This window comes from Alligator sinensis, unplaced genomic scaffold (assembly GCF_000455745.1).
Source record: "Alligator sinensis unplaced genomic scaffold, ASM45574v1 scaffold337_1, whole genome shotgun sequence".
Taxonomy (NCBI): domain Eukaryota; kingdom Metazoa; phylum Chordata; order Crocodylia; family Alligatoridae; genus Alligator; species Alligator sinensis.
In genome coordinates this window covers 773,470-787,135 of record NW_005841927.1, presented here as the reverse complement: position 1 = coordinate 787,135, position 13,666 = coordinate 773,470, and the positions used below count along the sequence as shown (strand labels likewise).

At 42.8% G+C, this 13,666-nt stretch overlaps 1 protein-coding gene across 1 annotated transcript in view; it reads left to right on the top strand.

Moving 5' to 3' along the window:
• The first annotated feature begins 100 nt into the window (after positions 1–100).
• The window catches only part of ARID1A (AT-rich interaction domain 1A), a 100,905-nt gene continuing 87,339 nt past the window's right edge, over positions 101–13,666 (top strand). Inside the window, exons 1-2 of the mRNA XM_006019249.3 lie at positions 101–648; positions 834–1,738. The gene's annotated coding sequence lies outside the window, so the exon portion shown is untranslated. The remainder of the gene's footprint in view (positions 649–833; positions 1,739–13,666) is intronic.

Genomic DNA, 13,666 nt, shown 5'->3' with positions numbered 1-13,666 from the left:
CCCGGCAAGGGCATGGAGAGCGCCCCGCTGTGAGGGGAGCCCGCGCCACCCCGTGAAAGGCATGGAAGCACCCCAAACCTCCCATGTCGCCCTGTGAGAGGCATAAAATGCCCCCCCAGACCCGCGTCCGCTGTGAGGGGAGCCCCCCTGCACCCCCTTCCCACCCTGCCCTTGTCCCTGCAGGGAGGGGAGGGGAGGAGGGCAACAAGGAACTCGCCCCCGAGCCCCGCTCCTGCTCAGGCTTTCCATGGCTCCCCTGCCCCCAGCGCGGGCTGCATGTCCTCCCATTAACCCTGTGCAGCGACGACAAAAGCTCAACTCCGCTCGGGCTCGAGCCTCCTGCCGCCCGCGGCCAGCGCCACAAGCCTCGCGCCCTCCCGCGGAGGCTGGGCTGGGCTGGGCGCGAGGAGGCCGAGAGCCGCTGGTGCTTGTGGGCCTCGCCGTGCTCTCCCCACCCCCTCTCCCGCCCCATCCCCCACTGCAGCGCCCTGCGCGAGCATCCCTCCCGTGCAGGCTGGAAGGGGAGGACAGGAGCGCTGATGGGTTTCTCTCAGCCTGGCTGTGTTTCTCCCCCTCCAGCTTCAGGCCCCCTCCTAGGCCCTGAAAGGAAAGCTGACGACCCCTCACATTTTCTTATTCATGACAAAGGTTGTTTTATAGATACGTGTATATATATGCCAGGTTGTGCTTTAAAGGTTTCAAAACATTTGGCTGTATAAGAAGTCCTTGAGGCGCGCCTGTTTTGGCCTTAAAGACTTCCCCCCCCCCCTCCCCCCTGGATCAGGGAAGGTCAGTTTAACCCCCTTCTGTTTTGAAACCATTCCTCGTTTTAGGAGGAAGCTTCAGTTTTCGAGTCATGGCTGTGCCCGATGTGTGATGGAGCGGGTTTTCGGTCGGTGCGGCGGTTAAACCAGACAGTCGCGCGCGGTGAGGAAGAAGAGCGCTTCGGAGCTGATTAAAGTCATGTAGGAGTTAATGCGAGACTCGCAGGGCATGCAAAGCAAGAGAGAATCTTTAACCAGCTCTGCTGTTCCTTCCACATACCACAAACTTGGAAAGCGGAGATGTGAGCCTTCGATGCTGCAGCAGGAGACTCGTGTAATTGCATCGCAGGTGGATGCTTACTCATTTCATGTGTTATCATATTCAGAGTACCTGCGAGTTTATCTAGGATTTTTTTTTTCTCCCTCTCCACTGGAGGCGTGTTGCGAGACTTCATCTTGGTCGAGCTTTATTTGCAACAGTTTTGATCTCCCCCACCACCACCCTCGTAGTATCGCATCTGTTTTATTTCGCAGATTGGCCTGTGCTGGGGGCAGAGTATTTGTGGAAACATCCTAGTTTAGGAACTTTCTGCCTGGGGAACCTGTTGCCAGAAGAGATGAGATCAAAGCCCAGCCTGACTGTATTTAGGCCTAGATGTAAGACCCACCTTTTTAAGAAAACCCCAGGAACTGGATGCTAATAATTAAACAAAAATAAAACTCCTTCACTGCATACACCCCACTTCCACAGCAGTGAACCATTTTTGTTATGCCTCTTCAGACTTCTTTATTTTGTGTAGTGCTGGGTATCAAAGCAAAAATTGACCTAGGAATGCCTAAATAGTATAAATGACTTTATAACTTACTTACTGAAGAAACTGTGTCTAGTCCCCAACAGGAAATACTCTAATGAACATTTTAATCAAGAGGACCAAAGGTTTTATGCCTCCGCTTCTCCCAACACCTACTTTTCTGTAAGTTTCTTATTCAAATGTTGATCCTCTTTCAGTATATTGATCAAATATTTATTAGTATCTCTAAGATTTATTCATCTTTATAGAGAGAATGGAGTCTGTTTACTAAGATGGTGTCGTGATGTTGGGGAAATATAATTTAAAAGGAGTAAAGGGAAGTTTTCTTATAGACTCCATGTTCTTTGTATTCATTGTTGGAAAGGTATGCTATAGGAAATGGAAGTGATAAATAAGTTTAATGTTAAGGAAAAGCTTTGTAATAAGAGGGTGCTTTTGGGTAAGAGGATCTGTTTGAGTTTTTTTTCAGATTAAAAGAAGAAAAAACTAGGAGTTCTTCCACCATTTGTAAAAATATTTTGGTTCAATATTCTTTCAGGGAACTGAAATTTGATTCATCTAGTCTGCCCATGAACATCTGCTGAATAGAATTAAAAAGGCTATGACTTTAAGTTCAGTTATGTTGATATGGTTGAGCTGGAATTGGCCAAGGCAAAGAAGTAAATTAAATGTGTTTGTAAGTAATTACTCATTTTTTTTAGATAATGAGCTTGAATGTATTTTCAAACGACAGGAAAAACTTCCTTCCTAGTTCTTAAGCGGAGATCCTACAGACTTTAAAGTGGACCATGGATTCCTACCCCTTTGCATCTGTTTAACTCTGATCAAAAATTTGGGGGGGTAAATTTTCAGGTTTTAATGTGTAATGGGAATGTTTTGGGGGAGGCTTGTTCTTTCCATGACTTATTTTTATATAAATAATGAATGCAACGGGACATTTCCCAGCAATATGGTCAGTTGCTTATGCTTGTATCTCACCCACCTGCCTTCAGTTCTTTTTCTATAAATACAGCCTCTTTGACTATCCATAGAAAGTATTTCTTCTGTGTCTCCTACATGTGGCAATGTTTGTGGATTTCTTTCCCCTTTGTATTTATTTCCCTTTCTTTTGATGGCCTTTCTGCAGTCTAATGTTCTTTTTCTAAGCATGGGGGCTGATGAATACTTCAGCTAGAAATTTAGGTCATCCATGATGGGAGGGAGAAAGGGAGAGCTAAAGTAAAAATCCATTTTTTTTTTTTCAATTTCCTTCATTTCCATTTTTTTAAAAGATTTGTCAATTTGAAATCTCTTTCTGTTTTGTTTTTTCTCTCTCCCTCTGTATAAACTAGGACTATATATATGTTGTGAAAGCTGTTTAGGGCAAATGATACTGTGATTTCAGAATCAACCTAAGGTGGGGGGGGGTGGGGGGGAGAGAGAGAGAGAGTGTGTGTGTGTGTGTAGTTTCTCTCCCATCTTTACTAGCCTTTCCACTTTCACACCTGCTTTGAGATTTAATCATTCAAATGACAGGTCCTGGAAAAAGAAAAGAAAAACCTTTTCTCATCTGGAGTTAGATGGATTTACCATTATTAATTGTGAATGGACTTGGGTGACTTAATGATTTTTATACTTAAGTCTTAACTCTTCAAGAGATTTCTAGATCGGAGGAAGGACCATAAACAGAGTTCTTAAAATGCTACAGTAGCAGCATTTGAAGAGCTCTGTTTGTGGCCCTTCCTCCAATTTAGAAATCTCTTGAAGAATAATTTTTGCAAGTAAGGCTTGGACTAGAATTGACCAGGTTGAAGAGACATCAAGGGTACACAACTCTTTGGTGGATCAGGTCCCTACTCTGTGACACTTTTTTTCTATAATAAAAATGATATACAGTGCCTTTCATCATAAAGGTTTCCTAAGTATTTTATTAAAATAACAAAAAACAATAGCACAGAAGTTAAGGTTTTTATGCATTCCCTGCATGGATCTCCACTATTGTGAAAGTTTGCCTTTGGGTGAACTCTGAACTTTGTAGAAAACATTGTCTTACAGTCCCTCACCCCGAGGTTATGAACAGGGTCATGGGCCCAACCACTGTTTTGAACCTTCTCGCTGATATGGGCAGCAAGTGGGAATACATCAGTTGCTACTTCTATCACCTGCCTTCTAGGAAAATGCATATTATCTCTTATTAGCTTAGTTTAGGTTACTAAACCACATTTTGTTCCACTTTTCCTATCAACCCTGCCCGATTCTGTACACTGAATGGGATAATCAGCTTGGCCTGACCTGGTTATATCAAAAATACCATTGTAAATTCAGCTGTCAAGTCCTGGACTTAATTTCCTTTTGTTCAGAGAGGAGATTCTCTCTTATCTGACCTATTCCATCCTTTTTGAGGAGAGAGAGCCATTGAACCGAAGACTCTAGTGCCGCCAGAGTTAGTACTCTATAAAGCACTCATGAGGCCTGCACAAATCCAGTGGGGTACAGGCTGAGGATTAAAGTTAAAGTGATTGCCCTTTAGATTCTAGAAACCTTAGTGTTTCAACATCATGAAAATAGATTTGATATCAGATGAATGGAAGAAGTCATCGGATACCAAATGTATGTTGATATGAGAGGAAGACTGAGGGCATTGTACAGGGGAGGGAACTGGACATGTTTAAGTCCATGGGGCCGAATGGGATACACCCGAGGGTGCTGAGGGATTTGGCTGATGTGGCCATCATCTTTGGAAACTCATGGCGATCAGGAGAGGTCCCAGATGATTGGAAAAGGGAAAACATAGTGCCCATATTTAAGAAATGGAAAGAGGAGGATCCAGGGAACTACAGACCACCCTGCTTCGCTTTAGTCCCTGGAAAAATCATGGAGCAGAGCCTCAAGGAATCTATTGCTAAGCACTTGGAGGAGAAGAAGGTGATTGGGAACAGTCAGCAGGGATTCACTGGGGGCCAGTCATGCCTGACCAACCTGATTGCCTTCTATGATAAGGCGACTGGCTCTGTGGATGTGGGGAGACCAGCGGGTGTTGTGTACCTTGATTTTAGCAAGGGTTTTGATACAGTCTCCCACAACATTATCCCAGGCAAGCTAAGGAAGTACGGGCTGGATGAAAGGACTATAAGGTGGATAGAAAACTGGCTGAAGCATCAGGCTTAGAGGGGTGAACTCAATGGCTTGATGTCTAGTTGGCAGCCGGTATCAAGTGGAGGGCCCCAGGGGTCGGTCCTGAGACCGGTTTTGTTCAATATCTTCATCAGTGACCTGGAAGCTGGCATAGAGCGCACCCTCAGCAAGTGTGCAGATGACACCAAGCTGGGGGGAGTAGTAGATGTGCTGGAGGACAGGGCTAGGATTCAGAGTGACCTAGACAAATTGGAGGATTGGGCCAAAAGGAATTTCATGAGGTTGAACAAGGACAAGGGGAAAGTCCTGCACTTAGGACAGAACAATCCCATGCACCAGGGCAGGCTGGGGCTGACTGGCTGGGCAGCAGCTCTTCAGAAAAGGACCTGGGGGAGACAGTGGGCAATAAGCTGAATATGAGCCAGTGGTGTGCCCTTGATGCCAACAGGATCTGTATGACTAACAGCATACTGGGCTGCATTGGTAGGAGTGTTGCCAGTAGGTCAAGGAAAGTGATTCTTCCCCTCTATTCAGCACTAGTGAGGCCACATCTGGAGTCCTGTGTCCAGTTTTGGGCCTCTCGCTACAGAAAGGATGTGGACAAATTGGAGAGAATCCAACAGAGGGCAATGAAAATTATTTGGGGGCTGGAGGACATGACTTCTGAGACAAGACTGAGGGAACTGGGCTGATTTAGTCTGGAGAAGAGAAGACTGAGGGGGATTGAATAGCAGACTCCAACTCCCTGCTGGGTGGTTGCAAAGAGGATGGAGCTGGACTGCTCTCAGTGGGGCCAGATACAGAACAAAGAGCAATGGGCTTCAGTTGCAGCAAGGGAAGTTGAGGTTAGATATTAGGAAAAATTTTCTCACTAAAAGGGTAGTAAAACACTGGAACAGGTTAACCAGAAAGCTGATGCAATCTCCATCTTTGGAAGTCTTTAAGACCCAGCTAGACAAAGCTTTGGCTGGGAAGATCTAGTTGGGGCAGATCAGATGAGCATATGTGGAGTGGAAGTGAATGGTTGGGGCCCAGGAATGTTACTGAGCCAATTCACTGTAATTTGACAAACCAGGTTTAGGGGTTTTGCACTCCAGAGTCTCGCCTTCGGTTTAAAATTTAAAATTGAGCCTCTAACCCTTATAATGGTCAAATAATCTTAAAGGTGTGGCCAGGGGAATAAGTGATGTCGGCACAGAGCCTGAAACAATAGCTCTGAGAGAGTTATGAACCACTGTTAATCTCAAAAAGTTATCTCTGAAGTCTAACAACAAATTAAATGTCAATATTGATCAACAGTGAAAGAGTTAACAAAACTTGCTAGACATAAGAATGGCAATCGTGTTTTGAAGCTCTACCGTGAATGGAGTCTCTATCTCATCTCAAGGGGATAGGTTGTGGTTTGTGAGGGAATTATAGAGGATACAACTACTTTTTCCAATTGACCCTTCATTGGGATTGTGCAAACAATGAACAGATTGAGGAGGGTGAGACAAATAACTGGAACAGTGTAAACAGAGAGAAAGGTGAATTTGAGAACACAGTGGAAAGGAAAAATGTAAATGACCACGTGGAAGAGAGGAAAGGGGGAAGAGGAGAATGAAAGGGAAGAAGGGAAGGAGATGGAACACCCACTAGTTGGAATGGGGCTCATCGTTAAGGACAGTACAGAGAATTTAGATTGAACAAATCCAGGTCATGAAAAAGACAAAGGAAGGTGATATCTTCCTTTGATGCATGATGAAACAAAAAAGCGAAGCTATGGAAATGAAAGGAGAAGCAAGAATGAAAGGGAGGGAAATGTAAGTTATTTATTTGCATATAATGTTATAGTAAGTTAAATATTCAACATATAATTTTATAATAAGTTAATGGTTCTATTAGTGTAGTTGAAGTATTCTGAAGGTCCACAATTTGAATGTCTTAGTACAGAAACTTAAATTTGCCAACAACAAATTCTGGGCCTCCCTCCAAATGTTGTTTGGGCGACTGCACCTGGATAAAAATGAGGAAGGGGAACATCTCTGGCAATTCCTTTTCCTTATCCTTCCTTCCCCTATTCTTTTGTTTAGGGCAGCACTTGGTAACCTTTTGCTGCTGCAGGCACCTGCTTCCAATCCACCCCCTGCCGTGGGCCACAAATCTCTCCCCCCCACCCTTGAGAGCACCCAGGCTCTTTGCTAACTCTTGCTGCTGATCCCTGTCCCCAGTAACAATGAAGAGGGGCAAATTCTGCAGTGAGGGTAAGTGCAGGCACAAGAAAGCAACAGGGAAGGCTGCAGAAGGGATGGGCAGTGCAGATCTGACCCAAGGGCCATAGGTTGCCCACCCCTAATTTGAGGCATTAGCTTTTACTGAAAGAGTTTTGAAGCTATGGAGCAGGGCTGTGTCTGTATAGCTGGTCTCCTCCATTTAAGCAGTGCACCTTAGGCTCTTCAGACTCCCATTCCATACACTCAGGCCTAATAGCCATCCTGCCTTTGCCTGAGTGCTGTATACTACCATTCTTATTGAAAACGAGGGAAAAGTATTCACTTAGGTTTTGGGACTAGGCTGGCTTTTGTTACAACCCCATCCTTACTGCACAGCAACTCCACTTATCTTCTTGTACTCCTACATATATGGCTCAAGAGCCTTTTATTGAGTGTGATCATTTCTTTTGCAAGGTGTGACTCAGTTTGATTTTTAGCAAGTCTCGATTTATCCCTAGCTTTTCGGATTTCCAGGTTTTAGCTTTTTTTGAAAATACCTGTTTCTATGCTCCAGTGTTTCTTTGCTTATGGCTAACATCCTTTTTGAGCTCATCCCACTCAATCTGGCGCAGCTTTGTAGTTTCTGTCTCCTTGCTTGGGATATAAATTCCAGATATTTTTTGTACCTTTTACTGAAAAAACATTCAAAGCTCCTGCACAGTTAAATTCTCAAACTCTTCAGTTAAGTTGACTTCACTAACTAGTTCCCTTAGTTTCTCGATATTTACTCTTTCAAAATTGAACGCCCTAGTTAACTGCCTGTTTTGCTTTATCCTTCTATTTAATTCAAACAAATCAGTCTAAAGTTATTTTTTTTTACAACTGTCTCTTCTATAATGTCCTCACTGCTTACCATGATGAAGTCTGAATTACCATCGCCTCTTGTTGGTTCAGTGACTGATGATGGAATTTGTTGGTCCTCACATCTAGGAATATTTGGGGCCTATGATTATTATTTTCAAAATATTTTCCCTAATCAATATCTGGAAAGATAATATTTTGCATGATTTTTACAGGGTTCCCAGTAATAGTTCTCTCTCTAATATTAAAGAGATCCCTATATTCATAACCAAGTGTAAGGATCAATAGCACACTCTTGGCACTGCTCTGCTAGAACTTCTATTACAACACTTCTCCAAAGTAATTTTGACCCAGACTGATTCTACTTTATCTGTTTTATCACATTTGATTTCTTTATGGTCTGCTGCGTCATTAACACACAGTACTGTTCCATCACCTTTACTTTGTTTCTACTTATCCTGAATAGCTCATACCCTTTAGCTCATACCCTTTAATACCTGTGTTCTAGTCATGATTGCTGTTTACCATGTCTCTATAATCCTTATAATATCTAGTTTCATATCCTGCAACAGTGGTTCTAGTTCCTTCATTTTTGCTGCCCAAGCTGCTTGCCTTAGTGTTTAAACATGGGGGTTTTTTTGTCTTTGTCTAGGTTCAGTTTCTTAGCTGAATTGGGTTTAGGCTATAGTCGCCTCACTAACACATGCACCTATCTGATTACTGCTTGCATCAGTATGAGCACTTTTATTCTTGCAGTTTGTACTCTCTGATATTCCTTTATCCTTGACTCTATTTTCTGGCTTTCTCCATTCATTCTGTATCCATGTTATGTTGCACACTGTTCTCAGTCTGTCAGCTATCCTGAACACTCGAGGTCTTTCTCTCTCCACTAGCCTAACCTCCCTTAACTGTTCTCTCTTCTTTCGTTCTGTGTTCTCTTTTAAGCTTTCAGTAGATATTTCATGGAGCAGTGTTATGCTGCTCGGCTTTATGCTTTATGATTTTCATGGCGCATTGCTGGAAATCCAGAGGACTTTTGAGACTGTGGGTCAAACTAACAGACTTCTGTGATTTCTCTCCTGGCACACTTTCATTTTGTCAACGCCCTGTTCAAACTGCTGTCTGGCGTCGTGGAAGACAAACTGCTGAGCACCATGGTCATGTCAGTTGGTGTAAACAGTCTGATGCAAGCGTGGATTTCTCCCTTGCTCACACTTGTAGAATGGTAGTCCCATTTTCTCTGCCCATTCCTTTCAAGAGGATACAGTGTTTTCCAAATTATTTCCCTCTAGTATAGGCCCTCTGCAGCCTATACTACACTCTGGGTAATTGGGCTGGTTTTAGGTGGGTGGAAGGCAGGCTAGTAATTGCATGTGTGCCCTTGCAGGCTGTCCTTTATGTTTCAAGATGTAACCTGTGGTGAGTCCTCATGATATATGGAAAAAAAACCCTTCTTCAATAAGGCAATGGGCAAACTAGGATAGTATTAGAACAGTGTTTCCCCAGCTAGCCCTGGAGTGGAAGGGAAACGTTAGCAATGTGAACAGAACTAAGGGAACCGCTTTGATTTGAATGTGCGCACCCAAGTCAACCACTGTCCTGGCCTTAAGTCTTTTTTTCAGGACACCTTGAAATCAGCATAAATACACTGTGCAACTGATAGGATCCCACAATAATTGTTCTGAAGTCGAATGCCTTATCATCCTTTAAACTCTCTATGCAGTATGAAATGTGTTTTATAACCTGACTTGAACCATTTATCGAATTAAATCTCAACTTTACTAGAAGCTATGTGCATAAACGAAACTGCGAGTCCGTGTATCTTTCTAGTGATTTCTCTTTTTTTTATCTGCTGTAACAATAACAACAGAATATAGGGCTGGACAGGACCCCAAGAAGTCATTTAATCTGAGGCAGGATAAGTACATCTGGCTTGTCCCTGATAGGTGTTTATCTAACCTGTTCTTAAAAACAGCCCATGAAGAGGATTCCACATCCTTCCTAGGTAACCTGGTCCAAAGCCCAACAGTCTTTATAGTTAGAAAACTTTCCTGATATACAACATAAATCTTTTTTTTTCTCTCCAAATTAACTCAATTACTACTTGTGCTATCCTCAGTGAACATGCAAAATAACCTGTCATTGTCGTATTTATAACAACCTTGTGAAACATTTTGTACCCCCTCACTGTTCTCTTTTCTAGACTAAACAAGCCCATTCCTTCAACCTTTTCCTATAGATCGTGTTTTCTAGGCTTCCTTTTGCTCACCTCTGCATGCTCTTGGGTTTGCCTATATCTTTTTTAAATACCTAGAACTGGACACACTTCTCCAGCTGAGACCTCATGGTCACCTAGTAGAGTGGAATAATTACCTGCTGTTAATATAGCCTAGAATGAGATTTACCTTTTATTGCAGTAGCATCACATTGTTGACTTGCATCCAGGTGGTGGTCCAATATAATCCCCAGATCTTGTTTTCTGCAGTAATGCCATCTAGCCAATCACTCCCCATTTTATATATACTTGCCAAACAACTGATTCTTGAGCCTGTATGGGGTAACATTTTGAGCAGGAGGATGAGTGGGGCTCTAATGAGTGGATGGCAAGGGACAGTAAGCAGGATCTTAAAGTGGGGGTACCAAAGTGGCAAATATGACCTGGGTGTAGGATTTTATACAACAGAAAAATATTACTTCAAAGCTTTGCATTTTCCAGTGTAGATGTTACTTTGACTGAGCTTAGGAAGTGAAGGGGGTTAAATGCTAGTCAGTTGGACAGAGGTTTTTAGGTCTACCCAAAAGACCTCCCTGTTTTTAGGGAGACAGATAGCCAATACCTGGAAGAAGTAGTTTAAATCCTCCTGTGCGCTCTGATTGTAATAAAGTGAAGAAAACTAGCAGAGCACCCTCCCACAGCATTGTCAGTTTGGCTGCTGGTGGAGCTCTTCTCTACAATGGTTTCAGTATGACTTTCTATATTGGGTTCTTGTGTAATATGGTTTGTGGCTGTCCTGATGGTGACTGCGAATTTACATGGCATATGCATGGTTCAAGGTAGTTTTGGATGGGTCCTGGGCCTTTGCTGTCTGAAATGCTTGGTGGGCAGTTGCCCACCATCTCATTCTATGGTTTAGTGGTGGCCTTTATATGCAAAACTTCAGTACGGCTCCTCGTAGTATGGCTGGCAGTTCTGTCCTGGTCCCTTCTCTTCATGCATTTCCCCTGAAGCTCTTTTGCTTGGCTCTGTAGTAGAAGTGCCCTCTTGCCTTATGTTTTTTTTTCCTGACAGCATCTTGTAGATCAGTGGGGGCAACTTTTTCATTAGGAATGCTACGACTTTGCTCCGCGGCTCCATCCCCTGCCTGCTCCTCTTGCTGCTTCCTGGCCTATTTCCTGCCGTGATGTCTGTCCCCTCCCCAATTTGCCATGTGTCGCACACACACGGTTTCACTTGTGGCACTTGGGCTGGGGGTTGGCCACCCCTATTGTAGATGACCGCACCTTAGTGACTCTTCTTCCTGTAGGACTGAACATACAGCTCTGTGAGGAGGATCATCAAATCTATTTAGGCTATTTAGATGTCCATATAGAAATACGGGGGTGGGGACTGCTATAGCACATCTGCAGTAGGCTGACAGTATGGAGACTGGTTGATTCTGATGTGAAGCAATGCAGTTTATAATGGGCAGTCAGAAGATGAATATAGTAAGGCAGGTATCCACACAAGCCTTAAAGCAAACAAACTCGCTACAAAAGGGAATTGCTCCTGCTTCCAGGAGGATTACTTATTGTGACCTAAGACTTCCAGCAATTCAGATTAAAAGAAAGTTGTGTATATATGCAATATACTTGAAGATATATGTAAGGATATGATCTGTCCCACCGCTTCTACTCACACAACTGGGAAAGTTTTGGGTATCATCTTTTAATGGGTAGAGGGACAGAATGGTTGGGACTAGAAAGTACTGTGGTGGCTAGGTGGTTGCTATTGTGGAAACAATAGAAGCAATAGCAGACTTTCTCTCGGGAGAGGGGCAGGGAGCAGGCAATAAAGGCAACTTAAAAGGATTTGGGGTAAAGTTGTGAAAGAAGAAGAAACCAACCAAAGAAATCAAACAGAAAGGAAGAACAGAGAAAGAAAAAGAATTGTGAAATTCATTAAAAAAAGTAAGTGAATGATTTATTTCTACATTAATTGCTTCCTGATCTTTTGTTTAAATATAACAATTATTTTTTCCCCTGAAAAAAATTCGTCTTTCATGACAATGGTTTGGAGCAAGAGTATGGTGAATAGATTTGAGCCTGCGCTATAGCTGCAATAAAGGTTTCCATGTCATCGTTGTTTAGTTATGCCTTGGTATATTTGGCAGGATGGGATAATAGCATATAGGTCTTAGTCCTCAACTAGTTAATATGGGCTAGACAAATGTACAGATAGATTATCATCACAGTGAAAACGCAAGGTAATCTGGTACAAGCAGATAGGATAATTTAGGGATGAATTGAAACAGATGGAAAGAAATGTTACATGTCTGAGCAGTAGATGATTGAAGCTGGCAAAAAGATATAATTGTTTCCTGTTAAGAACACTAGTCTAGTCTACCAGAGAAATTATATGGAGGCAGATCTCTTGTACGTATAGTCTAATGTTGAGAGAATAAGTGTTCAGGAATGCTGAGGAGAAGGTAAAAATATGTAAGGAGTAACAATTGCAACTTCAAAAAGATACAGAAAGGGACTTAAAGGAGGGCATAAAGGACCGCGAAAAATTTTCAGAAACAAATGTAGGGCCAAGCAGAAGTAACTGCTTAGTTGCCCATTGAGAAAATCTGTAAAATAAATGTAAAGTTAGAATGGGAAAAATGTAGAAGAACATGAATGAACTGCAGCCATTGAGTTATGTACATACTACTGAAGAAAAACAAGATTAATACGATTAAGATTCATTTGAGAATACTAAGAACTCGTAAACAGAAAAAATGACAGGGATTGAGAAACATGATTCTCACTGTCTTGCAGAATCATCCTATAGTTACAAAGTTTCATAGGATTTAAACAAACTGGGATAAAGGTTGCCTATCTCATTTAGTACTTGAAGAATATGTAGCAAAGGCAAAGGGAACTCGATATTGGGAAATGAAAGCCTAGTCTGACTCCATTTCATCCTTCCAGGCTAGTATTAGCAGTAAGGACGCATGAGAACTGGCAAGCAAATGAGAAACAGTTTTATATGGAAATCAAGCAATCAAACTCTAAAACACAGGATGCATTAGAGCACTGAATGAAGGCTGCACAAGAACTTGTTGAAAAGGTTTGCTGGAATATCGGGAGAAACAGCAGAACTAGAGCTGTCATTTGGACTCTTGAGCACAAAGCCAACTGAAAGAGGGATTTTAAATAGAACTGGTGTTTGGACTCTTGGCTTCTAGGAGCTCTACTGAAAATGCCATGTTTGGAAAAGAAGAAGTGGCTCTGTGGAGATCACAAATACGTTACATTTGGAAAACCTCCAAATGGGTGTAAGAACCTTTGGAAGAGGATGCAGAGGAGAAACTGGCAACTAATAGTCATTTTTAGTAAGGGATGGAGGTTGCAGTATGCCAGGGATGACCAAACCATGGCTCCATAGATTCATAGATGTTAGGGTCGGAAGGGACCCCAATAGATCATCGAGTCTGACCCCCTGCATAAGCAGGAAAGAGTGCTGGGTCTAGATGACCCCAGCTAGATACTCATCTAACCTCCTCTTGAAGACCCCCAGGGTAGGGGAGAGCACCACCTCCCTTGGGAGCCCGTTCCAGACCTTGGCCACTCGAACTGTGAAGAAGTTCTTCCTAATGTCCAATCTAAATCTGCTCTCTGCTAGCTTGTGGCCATTATTTCTTGTAACCCCCGGGGGCGCCTTGGTGAATAAAACCTCACC